The 10,064-nt window shown below is 41.9% G+C and overlaps 1 non-coding gene across 1 annotated transcript; it reads left to right on the plus strand.

The window, feature by feature from the left end:
• The first annotated feature begins 2,546 nt into the window (after positions 1-2,546).
• On the plus strand, positions 2,547-2,684 carry LOC119938134. Its single transcript, XR_005454353.1, has one exon. It is a non-coding gene; the product is annotated as a small nucleolar RNA SNORA7 (small nucleolar RNA).
• The last annotated feature ends 7,380 nt before the right edge of the window (positions 2,685-10,064 follow it).

A 10,064-nucleotide genomic window follows, 5' to 3' on the forward strand; every position in this document is an offset into this window, starting at 1 on the left:
ACCCTGCTCTACCTGCACGCCTGAAGTTTTGTGTTGTTGTTTCTTTTAATGGTATTTGTTAAACACTTACTATGTGCGGGCACTGCTCTAAGCGCTGGGGTAAATACAAACTAATCAGGCTTGTTTCAGTCCCTGTCCCATATGGGGCTCACAGTCGTAATCCCCACTTTTCAGATGAGGTAACTGAAGTACAGAGAAGTTAAGTGACTTGCCCAAGGTCCCACAGCAGGCAAGTGGCAGAGCCGGAACTAGAATCCAGGTCCTTCTGACTCCCAGCCCCATGCTCTAGATCAACTAGGCCATGCTGCTTCTTGAACATTCAGGTTCAGGGTATACTACAATTGCTGATTAAGAGCAGCAGCAGCAGGAATATGCTCCTGGGGTCAGGCTGGCCCCAAGGCCCAGGCTGAGTTTGAGGCTGGTTGGGGGGGGGAGTCCAGAAGGAGGGGCTGGGGTGGGCAGGAACCCCAGCCCATGGTTGGTCTTTGATAGTAGACGTGTTTGTTGACTCACTGTGTTATGCAAGGAAATCTATCACTTTAAATCTATGATTTAAAATCATCTTTAGCTGCAGAGTTCTGAAGAAAGGTTTCTGGGGATTTTCTCTCCAGTGAAACCGTTTCTCAAGGAGAGGATCTATAAAGAATCAGAACTGATTTCACACTACATCCCAGCCCGGTCACCCTTCTAATCAATCAATCAGTCAATCATATTTATTGAATGCTTACTGTGTGCAGAGCACTGCACTAAGCACTTGGGAGAGTAATAATAACAGTGGTACTTGTTAAGTGCTTACGATGTTCCAGGCACTGTACTAAGTGCTGGAGTTGATACAAGCAAATCGGGTTGGACACAGTCCCTGTCTCACGTGGGCCTCACAGCTTCAATCCTCATTTTACAGATGAGGTAACTGAGGTCCAGAGAAGTTACATGAGTTGCCCAAGGTCACAAAGCAGGCAAGTAGTGGAACTAGGATTAGAACTCATGACCTTCTGATTCCCAGGCCTGTGTTCTATCCACTACACCATGCTGCTTCCCATATGGCAGAGTACCATGTAACTGAGTTGATAGAAATTTTCCCTACCCACAAGGAGCTTATAGTCTAGAGAGGAAGACAGATGCTAAAATAAATTACATGAATGTACATAAGTGCAAATGCCAACCTATTTATTGTACCTCGATCTTGTCTATGTCACTGCTGCCCCTTGCCCATGTCTTCTCCTGGAACTCCTTCCTTCTTCATACATGTCAGTTCCTTCAAAACCTTCCTAAAATCACATCTCCTCTAAGAGGTCTCCCTTGACTAAGCTCTCATTTCCCCTATTTTCCCTCCCTCCTACATCACCCATTCACTTGGATCTGTGCCCTTAAGCACTTGATATTCACCCCACTTCCAGCCCCACACCCCTTATGTAAATATAATGAATAAAGCAATTGCATTCATTGAGTGCTTACTCTGAAAGTATAATACAATAGAGGTTGGAGAAAAAACTCTGCCTGCAAAGAGTTTAGCCTACCATGTATCCTTTTATTTTGCCATTTCTTCTCTCTGTAATTTATTTATATGTCTGTCTTGCCCTTTAGACTGTTATAACCATGTGGACAGGGAATTGTGTCTACCAACTCTACTGTGTTGTACTCTCCATAGTGCTTAACACAGTACTCTGGACACAATAAGTGTTCAATAAAAACGATTGATTGATTCCTTCAGTCAATCCAAAGCTAATTCATTGGCTTTTTTTCAAATGACTGTTCTGCCAGAGGTAGGTTAAAAAAAAACAGCAAGAAGCAAGAAGTCATCCATTCAGTTGTAAGCTTCTTGAGGAAAGTGCCACATTATTTACTTGTGTGTCCCTGAGCACCTTGAAAGGTGCTCTACCCACAGTAGGTGGCTTAATTAACACAGCTGATGGAAATGAGGAGGAGTTGGAAAAGATGGAAAAGCCTCTAAAGCAGAGAAAAGATCAGAACTTTATGACCATCTTTGAAATCAGAGAGAAGAGAGGAGCATAATTTTCCTATCCTTTCAGAATTCCTCAAAGAAGGAGAAAGGCCAACTTGTGGATCACAGGAAGCTTTGCAAATGAATCCTAAAAGTTCTCTTACCCTCTACCAAAGCCTTTCTAAAATCCATCTCCCCCACCTTCCCTTTTCTGATTAACACCTTTACCTTTCTAGTCAAGACACCCCACAGACACCTCATCACTAGTCATCACCTTAAGTATTGATTTACTGTTTCATTAGCCACACATTCAGTTGCTTGGTGGTCTATTGATTTATCTTCTCATGTTTGCAGTTTTTATCTCTGCTCCAGTACCTTTAGATATGTTATATTTGTTTTCTTTTTTGAATTGTTTTCTCCATTATATCATGAGCTCTTGAGGGCAGGAATTGTGCTTTATACCACTCTTCTATATTACCAACCTGCCTGGATATACAGAGCTGGTAATAAACATAAAAACAAAAGAACATTATAAGAAGTCCTAGAATATATGATGCTATTCGTTCCTGAAAATTGTATCTTAAGTGGAAACTACAAATTGGAACCCCTCTCGGGGTCGCACCTGAAGAGTTTCCAGTACTCTACCAGTCTCGATTATGGGAGGGAGAGTCAAACAGACGTCTACCCATTCCATTCCTAGCTTGGGCAGTGGCAAGTGAGTGGAAGGCAATCTGCTACAAGTCAAAACTCACCTGTGCTGGGCAGCAGTGGCATGGGAGAGAGTCAAGGACTCAGACTCAGGTTTATTGCATGGAAGTTGGCAATGGTAAACCACTTCCGTATTTTTACCAAGAAAACTCTCTGGATCCCTTACCAGAGAGGGAAAGTACAAGAGAAGCGAAAGACATATTCCTTGCCCCCAAGACCTGATAACCTAATGGGGAAGACAGACACACAAAATATTTACAAATAATAATAATAACGGCATTTGCTAAGTGTTTACTATGTGCAAATCACTGTTCTAAGCTCTGGGTAGGATACAAGGTGATCAGGTTGTCCCACGTGGGGCTCACATTCTTCATCCCCATTTTAGAGATGGTGTAACTGAGGCACAGAGAAGTTAAGTGACTTGTCCAAAGAGGGCAAAATGAAATACAAATATCAAATAGGAAATAGAGCAAATATTTCTGGATGAAATATCAAAATAAACAATTGAATATACATAAGTGCTGAGGATAGACTTCATTTATTTATTCAATCATATTTATTGAGTGCTTATTATGTGCAGAGAACTGTATTAAGCACTTGAAAGATTAGAACACAACAGTAAAGACAAATTACCTGGCCACAATAAGCTTACAGTCAAAAGGTGGGGGGAGAGGGAGAGAGAGACAATATATAGATATGTACATAAGTGCAGTGGGGCTGGGAAGGGGGAAAAACAAAGGTAGCAAGTAAGGGCAACGAAGAAGTGGGTGGGAGAAGAGGGAAGTGGGGGCTGAGTCAGGTAAGGTCTCTGGGAGGAGATAATAATAATAATAATGATGGTATTTGTTAAGCACTTACTATGTGCAAAGCACTGTTCTAAGCACTGGGGAGGTTACAGGGTGATCAGGTTGTCCCATGGGGGCTCACAGTTTTAATCTCCATTTTACAGAAAAGATAACTGAGGCAAAGAGAAGTTAAGTGACTTGCCCCAAGTCACACAGCTGACAGTTGGCGGAGCTGGGATTTGAACCCATGACCTCTGACTCCAAAGGGCATTCTCTTTCCACTGAGCCACGCTGCTTCTCAATAAGGCCTTGAGGTGGGGGAGAGTAATTATCTGTAGGATATGAGGAGGGAGGGCATTCCAGGCCAGAGGCAGGATGTGGGCGATATTTCGATAGTGAGAAAGATGAGATTGAAGTACACTGAGAAGGTTAGCTTTACAGGAGTGAAGTGTGCAGGCTGGGCTGTAGTAGGGAGAGTAGTGAGGTGAGGTGGGAGGTGCAGGGAAGATGACTGAGTGCTGTAAAGCTAATGGTGAGGCGTTTTTGTTTGATGAGATGGTTGGGCAATCACTGGAGTGTTTTGAGGAGTAGGGTGACATGTCCTGAACATTTTTGTAGAAAAATTATCTGGGCAGCAGAGTGAAGTATGGACTGGAGTGGGGAGAGACAGGAGGCTGTATATATGTATATATGTTTGTACATATTTATTACTCTATTTATTTATTTTACGTGTACATATCTATTCTATTTTATTTTGTAGTATGTTTGGTTTTGTCTCCCCCTTTTAGACGGTGAGCCCACTGTTGGGTAGGGACTGTCTCTATATGTTGCCAATTTGTACTTCCCAAGCGCTTAGTACAGTGCTCTGCACACAGTAAGCGCTCAATAAATACGATTGATGATGATGATGATGATGAGGCTGGGAGATCAGCAAAGAGGCTGATGCAATAATCCAGGCAGGATAGGATAAGCAGGATTAGAGAAGCAGCATGGCTCAGTGGAAAGAGCCTGGGCTTTGGAGTCAGAGATCACGGGTTCAAATGCTGACTCCGCCAATTGTCAGCTGTGTGACTTTGGGCAACTCACTTAACTTCTCTGTGCCTCAGTTACATCATCTGTAAAATGAGGATTAAGACTGTGAGTCCCACGTGGGACAACCTGATCACCTTGTATCACCCCAGTGCTTAGAACAGTGCTTTGCACATAATAAGTGCTTAACAAATACCATCATCATTATAATTATTATTATTATAAGCGATTGTGTTAGCTTGGTAGCAGTTTGGATGGAAAGGGAAGGGTGGATTTTAGTGATGTTTTGAAGGTGAGACCGTCAGGATTTAATGATGGGTTGAGTATGTCGGTTAAATGAGATGGGGGAGTCAAGGATAATGCTAAAGTTAAGGGCTTGTGAAACAGGAAAGATGGTGGTAAATACGTAATTGATAGAGTTTGATGAGTTGACTCAGGGAGTTAGGAATTAATCAGGAAAGGCTCACTGGAGCCTTCTAGACTGTGAGCCCATTGTTGGGTAGGGACCGTCTCTATATGTTGCCGACTTGTACTTCCCAAGCACTTAGTACAGTGCTCTGCACACAGTAAGTGCTCAATAAATATGATTGAATGAATGAATGGAGAAAATGGGATTGTATGAGGGTTTTTCAGATGGGAAAGGCTGAGGTCTGGCAGATTTGGAAAGGAAAAACGGCATGGCCTAGAGAATAGAGCATGGGCCTGAAAGTCAGAAGGACCTGGGTTCTAAACTCACTCTGCCACTTGTCTGTTGTGTGACCTTGGCCAAGTCATTTCACTTCTCTGTGACTCAATTACCTCATCTGTAAAACGGGGACTAAAGCTGTCAGCCCTATGTGGGACAGGAACTGTTTCCAATCTGATTGACTTGTATTTACTCCAGAGCTTAGTACAGTGCCTGACACATAATAGGCACTTAACAAAAAAAAACCCAGAAAAAGTTGCAGGCCAGGGGAGCAGTGTGAACAAGAGGTCATAGATTGGCAAGTAGAGAGCACTGGAAAGAATATGAGTTTATAGGCATGATCCCTGCCCTCTAGGACCTTAAATATTTGAAGGTAAGGGATAAAGATTGAAAGTTAAGGAGTAATGGTTGAAGAGAGGTGATGTGATATTTAAATGTTAACATATGTTAAGTGCTGACTTTGTGCCAAGCACCATACAAAGTGTTGGGATAGCATGGCTCAGTGGAAAGAGCACAGGCTTTGGAGTCAGAGGTCATGGGTTCAAATCCCGGCTCCGCCAATTGTCAGCTGTGTGACTTTGGGCAAGTCAGTTCCCTCATCTGTAAAATGGGGATTAAGACTGTGAGCCCCACGTGGGACAACCTGATCACCTTGTATAGTCCCCAGTGCTTAGAACAGTGCTTTGCACATAGTAAGCACTTAACAAATGCCATTATTATCATTAAGCAGGTCCCAAGTGGCTCTTCCAGTCTAAGTAGGAGGGATAACGGGTATTAAATCCCCATTTTGCAGATGAGAGAACTGAGGCACAGAGAAGTTAAGTGATATGCCTATACAGCAAACAAGGGGAAGAGCTAGGATTAGAACCCAGGCCCTCTGGCTCCCAGGCCCATGCTCTTTCCACTAGGCCATGCTGCTTCTCACTGTGTGTAATATGGAAAAAGCTTGAGAAGTGTCTTGAGGCCAGTAGAAAATTTTTCTTTCTTTTTTTTTTTTAGTGGAGGGAAATGGGTAGCCAATGAAGATTTTTGAGGAGTGGAGAGATGTGTGTTGAGTAATATATAATAATAACTCTGGTATTTGTTAAATTTTCACAATATCCCAAGCATTGTATAAGTGCTTACTAATTGCCAAGCATTGTGTAAACACATGCTAATTGGATCATCCCCTGTCCTGTCCCACATGGAGCTATGAGGAAGGAAGAATCCGAATTTAATCCCCATTTTATAGATGAGGAGACTGTGATGCAGAGAAGTTAAGTGATTTTCCAAGGGACACACAGCTTGTTGTGGGCTGGAAATGTGTCTGTTTATTGTTGTATTGTACTGTCCTTAGTGCAGTACTCTGAACACAGTAAGCGCTCAATAAAAACAGCTGAATGAATGGAGCGGGGACTGGGAGTCAGGATGTTCCCTGAGGCCCTCCCAACTCCCAGGCCCCCGGAGCTGGGGTTGGGGAAGGCTTCTCTTAACCTAAAATGATAGGAAAGAGGTCAAGTTCACAACTTCTGAGGGCTCTAAAAGAGTGAAAATTGCTTCTCCGATAAGTAACTCCCAGTATTCTGTCATCATTGTTTCAAACAGTGTTTTTTAAGCACTTACTGTGTGCAGAACACTGTTCTAAGAGTATGGGAGAGTACAATTCAATGGCATTGGTGGACACAATTCCTACCCACAAGTAATAATAATAATGATAATAATAATAAAAATGATGATGGCATTTGTTAAGCACTTGCTATGTGCAAAGCACTGTTCTAAGCACTGGGAAGGATACAAGGTGATCAGGTTGTCCCACGTGGGGCTCACAGTCTTCATCCCCATTTTAAAGGTGAGGTAACTGAGGCATGGAGAAGTTAAGTGACTTGCCCAAAGTCACACAGCTGACAATTGGCGGAGCCGGAATTAGAACCCATGACCTCTGACTCCCAAGCCCGTGCTCTTTCCACTGAGCCAGTTTGCAGTCTAGAGTTATACTAGCCTACAGTTAATCTATACTAGTATAATACTAGTATTAGCGTGATTAGAAGCAGCATGACCTAATGGCAAGAGCCTGGGCTTGGGAGTCAGAGGACATGGGTTCTAACCCTGACTCCGCCACTTGTCTGCTGTGTGACTTTGGGCAAGTCACCTAACTTCTCTGGGCTTCAATTACCTCACCTGTAAAATGGAGATTAAGAACTGTGAGCCCCATGTGGAACAACCTGAATCCCTTGTATCTACCCCAGCACTTAGAACAGTGCTTGTCACATAGTAAGTGTTTAACAAATATCATCATTATTATTATTATTATTACTAATGTAAAACTATTACACTGCTCTAACACATATATGTTGCCAACTTGTACTTCCCAAGCACTTAGTACAGTGCTCTGCACACAGTAAGCGCTCAATAAATATGATTGAATGAATGAATATTATAATACTATTATTCTAGTATAATGCATATTACATTAGTGTGACTGAGCCTGTAAGCCCCACATGGGACAGGGACTGTATCCAACTTGATTTTCCTATATCTGCTCCAACGCTTAATACAGTGCTTGTGACATAGTAAGTGCTTAACAAATGCCATCATTATTAGTAGTAGTAGAATAGACAAGTGTTATGCTATGATACTAGAAATGTGTTTGTATTACACTAGAAGCAACTTGGCCTCGTGGATAGAGCACAGGCCTGGGAGTCAGAAGGACCTGGGTTCTAATTCCGACTCCACCACTTGTCTTCTATATGACCTTGGGCAAATCATTTCACTTCTGTGGGCCTCAGTTCTCTCATCTGTAAAATGGAAATTAAGACTGTGAGCCCTAGGTGTGATAGGGACTGTGTCTATTCTGATTATCTTGTATCTACCCCAGCAATCAGAACAGTGCCTAGCATATAGTAAGTAAAACTATCACACTACTATAACACGTATTATAATACTAGTGTTAACGAATACCACAGTTACTATTATTACTATAATACTAGTATTAGACTTGTACTAATGTTCTGATGGGAGAATTTCCACAAGAACAGTTCACGATTAGAGTTTGGCATCAGGGTATCCACAACATCGTTCCAATCAATCAATCAGTGGTATTTATTGAGTGCTTACTGTGTGCAGAGCACTGTACTAAGTGTTTGAGAGAATACAATGCAATGGAGTTGGTAGACATGTTTCCTGCCCATGATGAGCTTACAGTTTAGAGGGGGAGATGGTAGCATGGTATTACACCATCACTCTTCTAGTTCAGTATTCTAGCATCAAAAAAATCCCACCAACATGACTTCCACCTATAACGTATGCCACCATTAAGTGAAGTCCAAAAGTGAATGTATATAGGAGAGAAGAGGACAGGAGTTATTGTTTTCAGGAAAGAGAGCCTCTTTTCAACAATCTCGAGTCTCAAAACCCTCAAAGAATGATAGGTGATTATACTTGCACACACTGTGTTCAATAAATATGATTGACTGATTGATTATATCGGGGATCCCTTCTTCAGCTTGCTTGGGAATCTGGATTTTACACTTACACTGCTGTTTGTACTACTATTGCTATTATGGGTTTTGAAAATACTTTAGCTACTTTGGGAATAATCTAGCCCAAATCTACAATAAAGATGTAATTAAAATAATATATGAGGCAATTAACATTAATCTCCCACATTTTTTCAAGATACTAAAATTCTAAAACGGAAGTTGAACTCCAGGAAATCAATCCTCCAAATGGACAGAAATTAGTCATGTTTAAATTAATTTTTTTCTCCAAGTCTGATTTTTACGCTTCTTCCCTCATATCTTCTGAGTTTCTAATCTCCCCAGCTGTATCTTTTGTCTTTTTCCATCATTTTACCAATTTGTCCTCCTCCCTCTGTTTTTCGGTTTTTTATTGGTTTTCTTTTAGTTCCCAGGGACCTCTAATCCCTCTGCAAAGCTCTCAGACTTTCTCATTTCCCTCTTTTCCTCCCCCTCTAATCTTTTCCTCCCAGAAAGCAGGTGTCTTGCTCACAACTGTCTTTTCAGCTGAGATTCAGAGGAGGCTCCCTTTGAAAGTCTGTCAGCAGCGCAGCTGAGTCAGTCAGAGACATGAGGCAGTGACGTGAATCCTCTCACTGAGAAAAGAGGCCAGCACATTTCTTAAACAGAAAGAGGGGCTGAAATCTATCCTGTTTGGAGATACATCGAGAAATTCCCTAACGTGGAATCATATTGCATCATTGCTGAACTCTGGATCAATCAATTGATCATATTTTATGGGTGCTTAGTGTGTACAGAGCACTGTACTGAGTGCTTGGGAGAATACACTATAACACAGTTAGTAGGCTTATTCCCTGCCCATCATTTGACTTCATAAATTCTCTATGTGGTCTGCCCTCTTGCACGTAATTTCCAGAGAGAAAATTTTTAAAATATAGTCATTTCTTCTATAAGGTGGGGATTGCATTCTTGATGAATCTTGCATTAAGGAAACATCGTGCAAACAGCATGCTGCAGTACATAATAATAATAATACTTGTTAAGAATTGCTATGTGCCAAGCACTGTTCTAAGCACTGGGGTAGATACAAGGTAATCAGATTGGACACAGTCCCTGCCCCACATGGGGTTTACACTCATTCATTCATTTATTCAATCATATTTATTGAGTGCTTACTGTGTGCAGAGTACTGCACTAAGCGCTTAGAAAGTACAATACAGCAATAGAGATAATCCCTGCCCACAACGGGCTTCCCATTTTACAGTTGAGGTAACTAAGAACCAGAGAAGTTAAGTGATTTGCCCAAGGTCACACAGCAGACATGTAATGGAGCAGGATTGGAGCCCAGGTCCTTCTGAGTCCCAAGACTGTGCTCTATCCACAGGTACTGTTGTTTCTCTACTTATACCTAGATATTCACTGCCCCCCAACACTACACCACTTATGAACATATCTTTAAA

The sequence above is a fragment of the Tachyglossus aculeatus genome, chromosome 1 (genome assembly GCF_015852505.1).
Source record: "Tachyglossus aculeatus isolate mTacAcu1 chromosome 1, mTacAcu1.pri, whole genome shotgun sequence".
NCBI lineage: Eukaryota > Metazoa > Chordata > Mammalia > Monotremata > Tachyglossidae > Tachyglossus > Tachyglossus aculeatus.